This window comes from Bufo gargarizans, chromosome 9, assembly GCF_014858855.1.
Source record: "Bufo gargarizans isolate SCDJY-AF-19 chromosome 9, ASM1485885v1, whole genome shotgun sequence".
Taxonomy (NCBI): Eukaryota; Metazoa; Chordata; class Amphibia; order Anura; family Bufonidae; genus Bufo; species Bufo gargarizans.
In genome coordinates, this window is record NC_058088.1 from 47,046,041 (window position 1) to 47,063,596 (window position 17,556).

Here is a 17,556-nt window from a genome sequence, read left to right on the forward strand (position 1 = left end):
CTGACTTCACTGGTGGCAGCGCTGCAGTACCCATCTATGTCCACTACACAAAGTAAGGCGCTGTGGAGTTCTGCAGCTGACTTCTGGCATTGGAGCTAATGAAAAAAGCTAATCTAGAGATCTGTGGGGTGTCGGAGGCCTGCTAAGCAGACACTAATGGCCTGTCCTGGTAAAATTCTGGAGAACCCCCTTAATTCATTGCCAATTTAGAGGACGACATAAAGGTTAGGTTAATAATACCACACATGACACCTGCATAATTAAATGGATTTTCCCATCTTAGACAATGGAGGCATTTCACTAGGATATGACCCCATTGTATGATAGGTGCAGGTCCCAGCGGTCTCTACACTGAGAACGGAGGCCTGAAAAATGTGGAGGGTGCACTGTGCATGCGCAGGCGCCCTCCATTCATTTCTATGGGACGGCCATTTCACTAGGATATGCCCCCATTGTCTGATAGGTGCGGGTCCCAGCGGTCTCTACACTGAGAACGAAGGCCTGTAAATTGTGGAGGGTGCACTGTGCATGCGCAGGTGCCCTCCATTCATTTCTATGGGACGGCCGAAAATTGCCAAGCGCTGACTTGGCTATTTCCATCGGCCCCATAGAAATGAATGGGAACGGTGGCCGCGCGGTGCGCTCCCATTCAGTACTATGGGGAGAGAGCGCTTGGTGGTGGCCGGACCCGGCGAAACCCGGAGTGCTCGAGCCACCACCTTCCCCGTTCAGTTCTCGGTGTAGGTGCAGGTCCCAGAGGTGGGACCCGCACCTATGAGTCAATGCGGGTATATCCTAGCGATATGCCCCCATTGTCTGTGATGGGAATACCCCTTCAAATTTAAACTTTGATGGGAACCATATTCTAAAATGTGCAATAATTCTGCTGACGTTTGTAAGTGACAAATAAGGATACATGGGGTGACAACTGTGCACCGACTTAGCGCTTTGCTATATGCTCTTGTCCCTTACTTACCTTCACGCTGCTCCCTGTTCCCTGCACATGATGTATTGCCATCCAGCGTTGTCGGCGCCTCCTGCCGTGGGCTGCAGTTAGCACATGGCCTGTGACATGCTGCGCGCTGCTGCACCGAGCACAGCCTCTAGCTTCTCCTATGCCTTGGACTTGCATCTTTGTCTCTCCAACTTTTTGCTCAAAATTGGAATTAATATACTGTATATAATTACTATTTGATGCCTGGACAGGGCATCCTGGGACATGTAGTAACTAGGAACTAAACCTTCAATCAGGGGTTTTTACAATCAAGATGCTGGATGGGAGCTGAGCAAGTGAGAGGGGAAATAGGACAACCCTGGTATGATGGGAACTGAACTAGAAGATGATGGGAACATCTATTTCTTGGGTGCAGATCCCAGCAAATATAGTAGCAGCGGCGTAGCTATAGTGGAAGTGGCTAAAAGATTTTATTGTCAGAGCCCCCACAACAGCATTATACAATGACATTATATGCAGTGACACTATATACAGAGACAGGAGATACAGTATATACATGTAGGAAATGGATAGAGCGGCTGCCAGGCCTGGTCTGAGAGAGCAATCTTGACACGGGAGGAGGGGGTAACTAGGGGACCCATTCAAAAATTTGCTGTGGGGCTCAGTCAGTTTTAGTTATGCCACTTCTTTCAGGATCCATCCCAATAGGGATATGAAACATTCTCAGCCTCATCATAAGCTGAAATTTTACAGTAAAAGAGGGGAGTCCATACTTTATATGAACGCACTCATGTACGTGGATACAATGTATTGCCTCAGTGTTTGTTACAAAATTACTATTATTGATGTTGCTAGAAACTGTAGCAGCTGAAAGTAAACATCCCCTTTAAACCCCGGCCCTTTGCTCCACTGCTATAGACTTTAAGCTGCTGCATCCTTTACGCAGAGTTTGTGATACTTATCGAATCTTCATCTTTGCTTCTTCCCCACCTTGTTTTGGCTTTTCACCATAAATTACACAATAATTGATTACTCCATGGTGACAAGAGGCACAAATCATTCCTATTCCATCTATTAAGGCTGAGAAAACTGCTATCTGCAGAGGATTCAAGCTGGCAACAACAGCTTCAGGAGCAGCGCTCACACAGCAGCTCATTAACAAACCTATTTACATCTCCTCCATTAGGAAAGTGGTGTCTTTAAAGGTTCACTTCAGTAAAGTTGACAGAAGAGCGATGGGAAGATGAAAAACTAGAAAGAACGGAGCAGGAGAAGTAGAAGATCTGCATCTATCTGACCTGGACATCGCTGGCCACACAGGAGAGAAGAAAGTCAAAAACTTCTGACAACTTGATTTCCTGCACCTGTAAATATTTGTCAGACTCAGCTCCCTATGCACAGGCTTCAGTTGTCAGGAGCATACCACCCTATGACAACTGCGCTATTATTCTGTATTTCTTTTATTTTCTGTTGTCTACTCTAACATATGTTTTATTACAATGTTTGATTTTTTCAAGATATCTGCTTTCTTTCAGTGAATGGAAACATTTAGGCCCCTTTTCACACAAGCAAGTTTTCCGCGCGGGTGCGATGCGTGACGTAAACGCATAGCACCCGCACTGAATCCTGACCCAATCATTTCAATGGGTCTGTGTACATGTGCGTTTTTTTTTTTCACGCATGAGTTCTGCATTGCGTGAAAAACAAAGTCTGTTCTATATTCTGCGTTTTTCACGCAGCCCTTGCCCCATAGAAGTGAATGGGGCTTCAGTGAAAAATGCATTGCATTCGCAAGCCGGTGCAGATGTGATGCGTTTTTCACTGATGGTTGCTAAGAGATGTTGTTTGCAAATAGTGTTGAGCGAACTTGTGTTTTAAGTTCGGCGTCTAAAGTTCGGGTTATCGAAGAATCGTGTTATGGATTCTAAATTCCGTTATGGTCCGTAGTAGCGGAATCCATAACGCAATTCTTCGATAACCCGAACACGAACTTTAGACGCCGAACTTAAAACACAAGTTCGCTCAACGCTATTTGCAAACCTTCAATTTTTTTTATCACGCACGTGAAAAATACATCAAAGCGCATTGCACCCGCGAGGAAAAAACTGAACAACTGAACGCAATCGCAGACAAAACTGACTGAACTTTCTTGCTAAATGGTACGAGTTTCACTGAACGCATCCGTCACGCTCGTGTGAAAGAGGCCTTACTGGTTACTTCAAGGGGATGCCCTGACCTGGTCCTGGTTTTGCATTCATTAGCAAGACTGAGTTCACACACTGCATCTGAAACCTTGCTGACATGCAAAACTGATTGCACCACATACCATACAACATTAGCAAACAAGGAAAGGGTGAATTACCCCAAGGAACCTGTCACTGGCCGGTGGATGCACCCTACAAGCCCCACAGCAGACAAACTCTCCTGGTGATGCATTCTCCAGGTGACTGGCCTTCTTGGCACGAGGGCGCATGCTCTGCTTGTTGCAGCCCACCGGAATCTCTGCCCCCCTTTGTTATGATCCATTATGGGCTGCACTGCCAGCGTCCTGTTGCATAGTAACTGGCTGGGCTTAATGAGCTGGAACACTGACCAATCAGGGGGAGGTTAGGATACAGCTTCATGACATCACAGGTCATCATGGGCGGATGCCCCATGTGATCTATGGATATATGGCCACAGTTGCCTGTGATTAAGGAGTCTTTTCCTTTTATCTTCTATAAATATGTTTGACCTCTGGAATTTTTACCTTGGCATGATCTGACCTTTTCCTCTTTGCCTGATTTGGATGAGATGACACTTCTTGGTGTGACCCTCTAGCTTGATACGTTTCTGATTCCTGGTTTCTGATTTGGCATTTGATTTGACTTTCCTGGTTCTGACCTTGGCCTGTACAACTCATTTGTTTTGGATTGGCTCTGGTTCTGTTCTGGTTCTGTTTGTCCAACCCACATATTAGTATCAGGTCAGTGTATCTGTCACTACAGATACACTGAACCGATCTGTTCCTCACATTTCTCCCTGTAGGTCCCTACAAAAGTTAGGAAGGGACCACCGTCCAGTTGTGGCCATCATTTAGGGCAGATTGTGCAATCCGGTAGAGACATTGCTTTTCGTGGCCTCACTGATCCTGTATGTGACAGAACCTGGAAATAAAATGATGGTGCAAATAACCAGCAGGATTATTATAGTCCAGTACAAGATGGGACCTATTTTAATCATTGTTATGGTAACCCCTAAAGTAGAGGGGCTCCTGGCCCAATGTTGATGGAGACAAGCTGACCTGGAGAACCCTTGACTCTCGTATAATCCCACTGATTGCCTCTATAGTACATCCACCCTTTGTTTCCACCAGTGTGGGATCATCTCCAGGAGATAATCAATTCAATTCAATGAGCACATTGTAGACAGAATATCTCAACGGAGCAAAGCATATTGTGCAGAGTGTTGCATTTTTTCAGCATTAATTGAATTTATAACACATACTATAAGCCACAGACCTAATAAAGATGGTTGCCGTCTACCTGGAGAGAGCGTAGAAACAGCTCTGATCAATACTCCATAGCGGAGAAAGCCTGGGAGATATCCTGCACGGACATTAATACATTCGCCTTTGGCTCTTCTTTATCTGCCTGAGTCCTATCTAATTTCTATTTCCTCATTGAATTTTTAATTTACAATAGCAGTGGAATTCTAAATGTTGTTTACCGAGTGTATGAAAAGATCTAAATCTCAACTCCCAGCTCTCGGAAAGAACAGCCTTTTTTTTTTTCTTATTAGCTCTTTGCATTTGAAATAAAGGACGTAATCACAAAGTTTCAATTTGTTTTCCTGTCGGAATGCAACAAAGTTTCTTAAGAAAAATAACAAAGTTTCCAATGTAACTCTTCGGGCAAGGAGAGGAAATCTCAGTGAGGAGAAGGTGGTTGGACGGGATGGTGATGGAGTTAAATGACTGGTGGTTTCGGGCCAGCACACATGCAAGCAATTACGCTAAAGCGACTATGGCAATTGGCATGTGAGCTGATTGCCATGAAGCAGGGGCCAACTTCTTAATTGGGATGGAAAAGCGAGCAGCTCAATGATACGTTGCCCGCCGGATTAAGGTCGCAGCATCTTTATGGGTCGTTACTTTTACATGTTTTTTTATTTTCGTGGGACAGCGAGAAGTAACTTTATTATAATATCTTCAAGAAAACACAAAGTAATAAATAGGATTGTTATTCCTGTGGAGGCTGCGGCGCCGCTGCTCCCTGACCTCCTCTTATCAGGTAAAGAATCTAAATATATTCTACCATCCCCAAGATAGATTCCACCATTCTGAATTCACTGACCTTGAATTAAGACTTGGCCCTTTTCCTTCTGCTCAAGTGTAAGCTGGAAATAAAGGAAGAAGCATGCCGATGTAGCAGAGATGATGTTGTCAGATGCAACAAAGTGGTCTTTGTCATGGGAATCTGCTCCTGAGTTCTGTAATGTCACAGGACTGTCTACCAGCTTATCTCTACCAAGTATACGATGGAAATACATGGCTAAGCAAGTTACATTCAAGTCTATGCATATGTGTACATGTAGCAGAGCTCAATTTACCCTTCTAAGGTTTTCTGTGTATACCATGATAACTCTGTATGCAGTTGACAAAGCCAACTCTGCTGTGTCTATATTTCTACAGTACAGTCATGGCCAAAAGTTTTGAGAATTACATAAAAATTGGAAAAGTTGCTGCTTAAGTTTTTATAATAGCAATTTGCATATACTCCAGAATGTTATGAAGAGTGATCAGATGAATTGCATAGTCCTTCTTTGCCATGAAAATTAACTTAATCCCAAAAAAACCTTCCCACTGCATTTCATTGCTGTCATTAAAGGACCTGCTGAGATCATTTCAGTAATCGTCTTGTTAACTCAGGTGAGAATGTTGACGAGCACAAGGCTGGAGATCATTATATCAGGCTGATTGGGTTAAAATGGCAGACTTCACCTGTTAAAGGGAGGGTGATGCATGAAATCATTGTTCTATTGTTAACCATGGTGACCTGCAAAGAAATGCGTGCAGCCATCATTGCGTTGCATAAAAATGGCTTCACAGGCAAGGACATTGTGGCTACTAAGATTGCACCTCAATCAACAATTTATAGGATCATCAAGAACTTCAAGGAAAGAGGTTCAATTCTTGTTAAGAAGGCTTCAGGGCGTCCAAGAAAGTCCAGCAAGCGCCAGGATCGTCTCCTAAAGCGGATTCAGCTGCGGGATCGGAGTGCCGCCAGTGCAGCGCTTGCTCAGGAATGGCAGCAGGCAGGTGTGAGCGCATCTGCACGCACAGTGAGGCCAAGACTTTTGGAAGCTGGCCTGGTGTCAAGAAGGGCAGCAAAGAAGCCACTTCTCTCCAAAAAAAACCCATCAGGGACAGATTGATCTTATGCAGAAAATATGGTGAATGGACTGCTGGGGACTGGGGCAAAGTCATATTCTCCGATGAAGCCTCTTTCCGATTGTTTGGGGCATCAGGAAAAAGGCTTGTCCGGAGAAGAAAAGGTGAGTGCTACCATCAGTCCTGTGTCATGCCAACAGTAAAGCATCCTGAGACCAGTCATGTGTGGGGCTGCTTCTCATCCAAGGGAGTGGGCTCACTCACAATTTTGCCCCAAAACACAGCCATGAATAAAGAATGGTACCAAAACACCCTCCAACAGCAACTTCTTCCAACAATCCAACAACAGTTTGGTGAAGAACAATGCATTTTCCAGCACGATGGAGCACCGTGCCATAAGGCAAAAGTGATAACTAAGTGGCTCGGGGACCAAAACTTTGACATTTTGGGTCCATGGCCTGGAAACTCCCCAGATCTTAATCCCATTGAGAACTTGTGGTCAATCCTCAAGAGGCGGGTGGACAAACAAAAACCCACTAATTCTGACAAACTCCAAGAAGTGCTTATGAAAGAATGGGTTGGCCCAGGAATTGGCCCAGAAGTGGATGGAGAGCATGCGCAGTCGGATTGCAGAGGTCCTGAAAAAGAAGGGCCAACACTGCAAATACTGACTCTGCATAAATGTCATGTAATTGTCGATAAAAGCCTTTGAAACGTATGAAGTGCGAGTAATTATATTTCACTACATCACAGAAACAACTGAAACAAAGACCTAAAAGCAGTTTAGCCGCAAACTTTGTGAAAACTAATATTTGTGTCATTCTCAAAACTTTTGGCCACAACTGTATGTGAGACATATAGAGGGGGTGGAGGTGCAGTGCTATTATAGGTCTACAGAAAGTGTCGATCCAGCTGAAAATAAATCCATTCTGCAATAAGATTTATGTGAAGGCATTGGGGGTCAATAACTGGTATAGAAATAGTCGCAGAGGACATTGTGATTTGTGATGTGCGACACGGGTGTTTTTTGACCAAGTACAACAGAGGGGCGGCATGTGGACAGGGCAGGTGCATGTTAGGGACTCAGGCATCAGTAAGTCTACTACTGGCGTAACTTTGTAGACAGGCGCACACTTCGCCAAAAATTATTTGTATACTATTGTAGCGCAGGAGGGAAAGCTAAGACCGCAGTCTCTTTGTCCCATGCAGTCACAGTGTGCAGTCTCTACCTCCTGTGCAGTCACTGTGTGCAGTCTCTTTGTCCCATGCAGTCACTGTGTGCAGTCTCTACCTCCTGTGCAGTCACTGTGTGCAGTCTCTTCGTCCTGTGCAGTCACTGTGTGCAGTCTCTTCGTCCTGTGCGGTCACTGTGTGCAGTCTCTTCCTCCCATGCAGTCACTGTGTGCAATCTCTTCGTCCTGTGCGGTCACTGTGGGCAGTCTCTTCCTCCCATGCAGTCACTGTGTGCAGTCTCTTTGTCCTGTGCGGTCACTGTGGGCAGTCTCTTCCTCCCATGCAGTCACAGTGTGCAGTCTCTCTGCACTGAGGGGTGTGAGGACTTTCCGGATGCGCTGTATCAGTATGTCATAGACCCTCCGTTACAGCTGGCACGCTGCAAACGCTGGAGATACGGGCCTTGGTGACCCCAGGGAGGGTGGACGTAGTCGCCTTTCCTCCTGTCTACGGACACCAGTAAGGTCCCTTTCACATGGGCGAGTATTCCACGCGGATGCGATGCGTGAGTTGAACGCATCGCACCCGCACTGACTACCGACCCATTCCTTTCTATGGGGCTGTTCACATGAGCGGTGATTTTCACGCATCACTTATGCGTTGCATGAAAATCGCAGCATGTTCTATATTGTGCGTTTTTCACGTAACGCAGGCCCCATAGAAATGAATGGGGTTGCGTGAAAATCGCAAGCATCAGCAAGCAAGTGCGGATGCGATGCGATTTTTATGCACGGTTGCTAGGAGACGATTGGGATGGAGACCCGATCATTATTATTTTCCCTTATAACATGGTTATAAGGGAAAATAATAGCATTCTGAATATAGAATGCATAGTGAAATAGCGCTGGAAGGGTTAAAAAAAATTAACTCACCTTAGTCCACTTGATCGCGCTGCCCGGCATCTCGTCTGTCTCCTTTGCTGAACAGGACCTGTGGTGACGTCACTCCGGTCATCACATGATCCATCACATGATCTTTTACCATGGTGATGGATCATATGATGACCGGAGTGACGTCACCACAGGTCCTGTTCCTGAAATGAATGCTCACCACAGGTCCTGTTCAGCAAAGGAGACAGAAGAGATGCCGGCTGCGCGAGCAAGTGGATTAAGGTGAGTTAAAAATGTTTTTTTTTTTTTAACCCCTCCAGCGCTATTGTACTATGCATTCTGTATTCAGAATGCTATTATTTTCCCTTATAACCATGTTCTAAGGGAAAATAATACAATCTACGGAACACCGATCCCAGACCCGAACTTCTGTGAAGAAGTTTGGGTTTGGGTACCAAACATGCGCGATTTTTCTCACGCGCGTGCAAAACGCATGACAATGTTTTGCACTCGCGCGGAAAAATCGCTGGTGTTCCCGCAACGCACCCGCACATTTTCCCGCAACGCCCATCTGAAAGAGGCCTAAGGCCTCTATCACACGAGCGATACGGATTGTGTCCGGATCTGTTCAGGAAAAAAAATGGTGGTTTTGCAGCGAGTTCAATCAGTTTTGTCTGCAATTGCGTTCGGTGTTTCAGTTTTTTTGGTGAATTTTTCATTCACGAGGAAAAAAACGGAAATATTACAAACTACATCTCCAAGCAATCACCAATGAAAAACGCATTGCATCTGGACTCCGTCCGTTTTTTTTAATGCAAGCCGCATTCGCTTCTATGGAGCCAGGGCTGTGTGAAAAACGCTGAATATAGAACGTGCTGTGATTTTTCTTAAACACAGAAATGATGCGCGAAAACTCAGACCGGACCCTTTGTGCTTGCTTCACGCATCGCACCCAGACGAAAAAGTCTCTCATGTGAAAGAGCCTTAAATGAACCTGTTAATAACCAGTCTGAGGCTCCTCCTCCGTCTTCCAGCCGCTGTACAATTCCTTATTGTATTTGCAGCCATAAGTGCCAGGATACGGCGGGATGTGGCCTGCGATCGGCGATAGATCCTCCTCCGTCACCTGTGATTATGGAGAGGGATGAAGCATCCTCCTTGCAGATCTTAGTCCTCCTGATATTCAGGACTTTATTAAGGGACCAGGTAAAGGAAGGCAGACATTCAATGTATTGTGCTCAGATAATGATCTCCAGGATGGTGCAGGATGAGCGGCGCCCGGTCCGTTCTCCGCCAGTAATTCGGATTCGCTACACGGGGTCGGCTCTGCTCTCAGCCAAATCATACCCTTTGAATCTGTCCAGAGCTGCAAATAATTAGACTAATTACATCTGATGGCCATTCCGCTCCTCACATTACCCAAAAGGATATTTAGCTAATTAGTATCTTCCGATCGTTACCTGTGGGGTGCGCTGTCTCTTTAAGAAGCTCTAGAGATTCGATCACCCTCTCAGGTCCTTTGAAAGAGTTGCCGTCACCTCCCCTGACGTGTTTTATTAAATATTTGCCTTCCACATGTAAAGCATTTATACTTCTCACTCTTATTCCTCTATTATTCCTATTAGAAGTTTATGAATAAAGGTACAGCTAGGTGTTAGGAGGGGATGTCCTGACACTATCCTATCAGTGCTGCCAGTGTCGGACTGAGCAGGGACACCCCACCAACTGCTAACACCCAGTTGCCAATGTATTAATTTCTAGTAGGAATAATACAAGAACAGCACAATATAGAGTAATAAGAATAGATGCCCCAGAACTGTTAAGGAATGCAAGTAGTTACTAAAACTGACATTTGTCAACACTTTCAGAAATTTATGCTGGAAGGGTGTGTGCACTTTTGCAACAAAGTTCAATTTCTTTCTTGCCATTCGGACGCCTTCTAAGACTCTCACACACACAGGACCTGTCCGCTCACTTGATGTTTGAGGCATGCTTTCTTAGACCAGTGTTTCCCAACCAGTGTGCCTCCAGCTGTTGCAAAACTACAACTCCCAGCATGCCCGCACAGCCAAAGGCTGTCCAGGCATGCTGGGAGTTGTAGTTTTGCAACAGCTGGAGGCACACTGGTTGGGAAACACGGTCTTAGACCTCTTTTTCTTGCTCCTCTTTTATTCCTCCTTGAATTGTCGCTTGATTGTTACCATCCCTCTTGTCAATAGGGCATGTCCCTACGCAGCCTGATAGGCTCTCCCCCAACCTCCTGCGGGTACCGGCCAACCATCTAATGTGCTGGGTGGCCTAACGACTCTCCCAGGAAGAAGGATAGGGCCGTAGGATTTCAACTGCTGGGACCTGTCGTCCTACAGCAGGGATGCCCAACCTGCGGCCCTCCAGCTGTTGCAAAACGACGACTCCCAATGTGCCCTGCTGTAGGCTGATAGCTGTAGGTTGTCCGTGCATGCTGGGAGTTGTAATTTTGCAACAGCTGGAGGGCTGCAGGTTGGGAATCCCTGTTCTAGAGGAGATAAGCCTCCACCGGAGATGACTTTCTTGCTTCTCTCCACAGAGGACACATGCATGCTCCGCCGAGGGTGCACGCGTACGAGGACGTTAAACAACAGCTAGCTAAATGGGTATGGTTAGCCGTAGACTCTGCAAGAACCCACCTTATTGGCAAGTAAAATGGTAGCACTCTTTAAGTGTGCATGAGTCTTTGGGGTTGCCTTGCCCATGGTACAGATTTTAAGGGGGCGTCATTCTCCATAGGAGAGAGTAGGCACGTGAGCTGATTTGGAGGCTTGGAGCACCATGCACACTGGTATGGAATATTGAAGGCGGCTCGGGGGACCGGGAAAGTAGAGTAGAAACCAAAAAGAGTCATGGATGGAGACTGTTCACAGCTGAGGTTTCGCTGCTGCAGACGTCACCGGTCACAGAACATAAAGAAGGCTTATCGGGCAGAACCGCCATTCTCAAAGCCAGAAACCAAAAGTGCATTTTGCAATCCGCAGCTCGGCCGTAAAATGATCATTAGGCCTAATAAAGGGAGATATGAGCTTTTAATCAATAGTGCGTCTAACAGCTTTGTAAAAATCCTATAAGGGACGTGTCGGAACTAACGAGCTGGTGCCGGAGCGAAGCAGAAAACAAAGCGTCCATTAACATGAAGACATAATCATCTGCCGCAGGATTCATGACCCCCCGGGTGAAGAAGAGGCCCGAAAAACCACTGCGAAGAGCAAATGCTCAGGACGTAGAGGAAGACGAATTATAAAAAGCCTGTTTACGACCGTCTGACTCTTAAAGTCTCATTTGATTTTGCGCCTTTTTTTGAGTTTTAAGACTAAATCAGAAGTTTTCTAACTTTTGCGCCTATTTATGTAGGTGCGTCTTATATGGCGTCTGATTTAGTCATAAAAACGGTCTAATTTCTTCCCCGCTCTGGAGCTGATGTACTTTTCTGCCTCTGTTTTGAGCGTTAAGTTGCGCCACAGTCTTAGTGAATATGAACCTGTCTTACAAGAAAGCGACCACTAGAGGTCAGACTTCCAAAGAAAAAACGGATTTATCAAAGGATAATAAATGAGGTGCAAATTGAAGACTGGCGAGCTTGATGAATGTCCCCCACGGTGCTCATGGAGGTTTATTTCGTTACTCTAGGGTCAATGTCAATATGTTACTGTGTTGGACATTGGATTTGTGTTCAGCCCGATGCATGTTTTTCATTCACTGACAGCAAGCAGAGATCTTAAAATCGATGAAGACTTAACACAAAATAAGTTATGTGTGAGGCTTAAAGATACTTTTACTTTAAGGCCGGTGAATTCTATTAAGGCCTCATGCACATAAACAAATTTTCTTTCCGTGTCCGTTCTGTTTTTTTGCGGACCGTATACGGAACCATTCATTTCAATAGGTCCGCAAAAAAAAATAAACGGAAGTTACTCCATGTGCATTCCATATGTCCGTATTTCCGTTCTCCCCCCAAAAAAACGGAAGTTACTCCATGTGCATTCCATTTCCGTATGTCCGTATTTCCGTTCCGCAAAAAAGCAGAACATGTCCTATTATTGTCAGCGTTATGGACAAGGATAAGACTGTTCTATCAGGGGGCGGCTGTTCCGTTCTGCAAAATACGAAATGCACACGGACGTCATCCGTGTTTTTTGCGGATTTGTTTTTTGCAGACCGCAAAATACATACGGCCGTGTGCATGAGGCCTAAAGGGGTTATCTGGGAATTTGATATTGATGCCCTCTCCAGGTCATCAATATCAGATCGTTGGGGGTCACCCCCGCCGATCAGCTGTGAGCTCCGTGAGCACTTCAGTCTCTTTCTAGGTCACTGACGTCATCGTACATCGGCAACGTGGCCTGGGTGCAGCTCAGTCCCATTCAAGCGTGTGGTGCTGACCTGCAATACCAAGCACCGCCACTATACAATGTACGGCGCTGTGCTTGTTGTAAGGCTCTAGTAGGCGCATGTAGTGGTCCCTTCTTACAGCCGATTGCCGGGGGTGTCAGGAGTCAGACCCCCGCTGATCTGATATTGACGAGGATAAACCATCAATATCTAATTTCTGGACAATCCCTTTAATGGCTTCGCCAGTTCAGACTAAGAGGGGGATATAAGCTATCATTCCCTGTTATCAGCCACGTGGCAGGATCACTCCTTGGTGTCACCGACCTTCAGAGCGGAGAACCTCCAGGGACATTTACGTCTGTATGTGCGGCTGATATCACCGGCTCAGCTCTGCATTTCAGCGTTAGTGGCCCTTTAAATAGCGTATTATTTTATATTATAATGGATACTGTGTTTCTCGTGTTGTCTTATCATCACAAAGAATAAGAATAAAAAGCAAACAAGCTCCGCTCGCCGAAGGCATGAACCAACACTTCCTCATAATGTGTCATTTCCAATTTCGAGGGCAGGCTCGCGCGGTCTGCGCTGCCTCCAGATGACTTCCCTTCACACAAATCAAATCTGAAAGACAAAGCGAGTTTATCGGAATAAGTAGCAACACAAATGCATGAGCCGTATTAACGCCGGCGCTCGCCCTTCTCCTGCTAAGAACCCAATTATTGCAAGAAAGGCATCAGACCTGCATTGTGGGGGTGGCTGGTCGGAGTCCTCCTGGGGCTACTGGTGGCCAGGCTGCACGGAGCTGTGTGATAGATCTGAGGGCCTTTATATTGGTGAGGTAGTGAGGCACAAAAAAGGAGGCATCGGGGGGAACTAGGCGCTCAGGGCTTATACCCATGTACATGGCAGGTCCCTTTGTATGGACAGCTTAAGTCTAGAGCAGTGATGGCTAACCTCCGGCACTCCAGCTATGGTTAAACTACCACTCCCAGCATGCTCTATTCATTTCTATGGAGCTCTGAGAACACCTAAACAAGTGCTCATCTTGGGAGTTGTAGTTTTACCACAGCTGGAGTGCCGGAGGTTAGGCATCACAGGTCTAAAGGATCTGATCACATTACAACATGCATGTTGCCGGCAGGATCGTTCAGTCAACCAGGAGATAAGCGGTGCCAGATGTGGCTGGCACCTGCTTATCTCCTTCTCCCCCTGGCCACAAATATGCACACTGACCACTGATCTCCTCTAGCAAGAGAACCCGGCTCCAAGTAATAACCCCTGGTAAAAGCTGCCCCATCTCCTCTTCTGCAGCATATTGATAAGGGGAGTGCTGGCTCTCATCAAAGAGAATCAGTGGTGCGACTATGCTCAGGCAATGCTCAGCGGGGAAAAAAATATGCCAAACCAGAGACCGCAATCTACGACTGCAACATAGTGATTCACCAACAATGTTTCATTGTCAACGGTTTTCGACTTTCACGTCTTGTTACTTAGAACATTTGGGAAAAACTGGAGACAACTGGGTGGCGGTCCCTGGAAATGAAAACCCCTGGAAACTGTCCCTTCTGCCCTCGCTCTCCTGTTCTTCTCAGCAGGTACCAGAAAGGGTGCGAGGTGATGGACACCAGCAACTTCTAATTCTTGGCTTGTAGAGTATATGTACGTGTGTATGTATCGATACATATACAGTGGATATAAAAAGTCTACACACCCCTGTTAAAATGTCAGGTTTCTGTGATGTAAAAAGAAAATGAGACAAATATAAATCATTTCAGAACTTTTTCCACCTTTAATGTGACCTATAAACTGTACAACTCAATTAAAAAACAAACAGAAATCTTTTAGGTGGAGGGAAGAAAAAAATATAAAAATAAAATAATATGGTTGCATAAGTGTGCACACCCTTAAACTAATACTTTGTTGAAGCACCTTTTGATCTTATTACAGCACTCAGTCTTTTTTGGTCTGAGACTATCAGCATGGCACATTTTGAGCTGGCGAGATTTGCCCACTCTTCTTTTAAAAAAAAACTCCAAATCTGTCAGATTGCGAGGGCATCTCCTGGGCACAGCCCTCTTCAGATCACACCACAGATTGTGAGGGCATCTCCTGGGCACAGCCCTCTTCAGATCACCCCACAGATTTTCAATCAGATTCAGGTCTGGGCTCTGACTGGGCCATTCCAAAACTTTAATCTTCTTCTGTTGAAGCCCTTCCTTCGTTGATTTGGATGTATGCTTTGGGTCATTGTCATGGCTGAAAGATGAAGTTCCTCTTCATGTTCAGCTTTCTAGCAGAAGCCTGAAGGTTTTGTGCCAATATTGACTGGTATTTGCAACTGTTCATAATTCCCTCTAGCTTAACTAAGGCCCCAGTTCCAGCTGAAGAAGAACAGCCCCTTGGCATGATGCTGCCACCACCATGCTTCACTGTGGGGATGGTGTTCTTTTGGTGATGTGCAGTGTTGTTTTTGCGCCAAACATATCTTCTGGAATTATGGCCAAAAAGTTCAACCTTGGTTTCATCAGACCATAACACCTTTTCCCACATGCTTTTGGGAGACTTCAGATTAGTTTTTGCAAAATGTAGCCTGGCTTGGATGTTTCTCTTGGTAAGAAAAGGCTTTCATCTTGCCACTCTACCCCATAGCCCAGACATATGAAGAATACGGGAGATTGTTGTCCCATGGACCACACAGCCAGTACTTGCCAGATATTTCTGCAGCTCCTTTAATGTTGCTGTAGGCCTTTTGGTCGCCTCCCAGACCAGTTTTCTTCTCATCTTTTCATCAGTTTTGGAGGGACGTCCAGTTCTTTGTAATGTCACTGTTGTGCCATATTTTCTCCACTTGATGATGACTGTCTTCACTGTGTTCCATGGTAGATCGAATGCCTTGGAAATTCTGTTGTCCCCTTTTCCTGACTGATACCTTCTAACAATGAGATCCCTCTGATGCTTTGGAAGATCTCTGTGGACCATGGCTTCTGCTGTGGGATGCGACTAAGAACATTTCAGGAAAGACCAACTAGAGCAGCTGAACTTTATCTGGGGTCAATCAGAGGCCCTTTACATGACGGCCGGTGTATGCTGACTGCTATATAACAGGATTTTGAATGTGATTGCTTAATTCTGAACACAGCTACATCCCCAGCTATATGAGGGTGTGCACACTTATGCAACCACATTATTTTAGTTTTTTTATTTCTTCCCTCCACCTAAAAGATTTCAGTTTGTTTTTTAATTGAGTTGTACAGTTTATAGGTCACATTAAAGGTGGAAAAAGTTCTGAAATGATTTATCTTTGTCTCATTTTTTTTACATCACAGAAACCTGACATTATAACAGGGGTGTGTAGACTTTTTATATCCACTGTATGTGTGTATGTTTGTGTGAATCAGAGTATGTATCATGCGTGTTCGTGTGAACCAGTGTGTGTATTATTTGTGTTTGTCTATGTACATGTGCATGCATGTTGGTGTGAATCACTGTGTTTATTATGTGTGTGTTTATCTATGTATATGTACATGCATGTTAGTGTGAATTACTTTGTATTTTGTGTATTTACCTATGTATATGTACATGTATGTTAGCGTGTGAATTATATGTGTTTGCCTATATTTATGTATGTACATGTGTATGCATGCACGTTAGTGTGAATCACTCTGTGTATTTTGTGTGTTTTTTTATGTATGTACATGTATGTTAGTTTGTGTATTATGTGTTTGTCTATGTTTATGTATGTACTGGTATTCACGTGTGTATGCCTGTATGTTAGGCTACATGCACACGACCGTATGTGTGGATTGCGGATCTGCAAAAAAAAAAAAAACAGATGACATCCCTATGCCATCCGTTTTTTTTTTGCGGATCCGCTGTAACAATGCCTAAAACGGACAAAAATAGGACATGTTCTATTTTTTTTGGGCGGGGACTACGGAACGGACATACTGATGCTGTCCGCATTTTTTGCAGACCGATTGAAATGAATTGGTCCGCATCCTATCCTCAAAGAAAAACTGAACGGACACGGAAACAAACAACATTCGTGTGCATGAGGCCTTAGTGTGAATCACTGTGTGTATTTTGTGTGTTTCCACACTGATAGTACAAAAAATTGCAACTATAAATTATAACATAAAAAAAAATCTATTTTGCTGACTTTGCATAAAAATAAACAAACACTAAAATGACACGTCCCCCTCACAAAAGTCTTCAGTAGACCCGTGGCTTCAGTGATGACTATTGGCCACGAGTCCTTCGTGTCTTTATTGTCCACGTCTCCAGTAGTCGATAATCTATTTCCTCGGTTTCCTCATCTCTTCCTGCGTTGCACCTTCCCCCGGTAATGCATTTCCACAGAGTATTAGGCATTTCTCAGACACCTCCGCCAGCTTTGTATCTCTGCCGCCGGGCATGACAATCCGCTATCAAACCCTCTTCAGCTGATGGTGTTGACAATGACTTTGGCGCGTTCCATGTCACTTAAGCTGTTACAAATGCTGTTTGTACAGACTATAGGAGGCTTACTAGTGCTTTGCATCAGTGACTCCGAGCAGCAAACCGCGCCGGCTCCTGACTTCTTACTGCCATAAAACCACACCGGGATGTTGATATTTTTTCTGAATCATCCACATTTTTTTTTTATCCTCCTAAATTTGTTACGGATGTAAAGTCTGACTCTGAAACACGGACACAAAAATGTCAACGGCCCAAAGTTTCCTGGGTATTTAACGACGCAGTGATAGGAAATATCGGTACATGATGGTACTGTCGATACAGCCTACAGAAAATACAGGTTTTTTTCA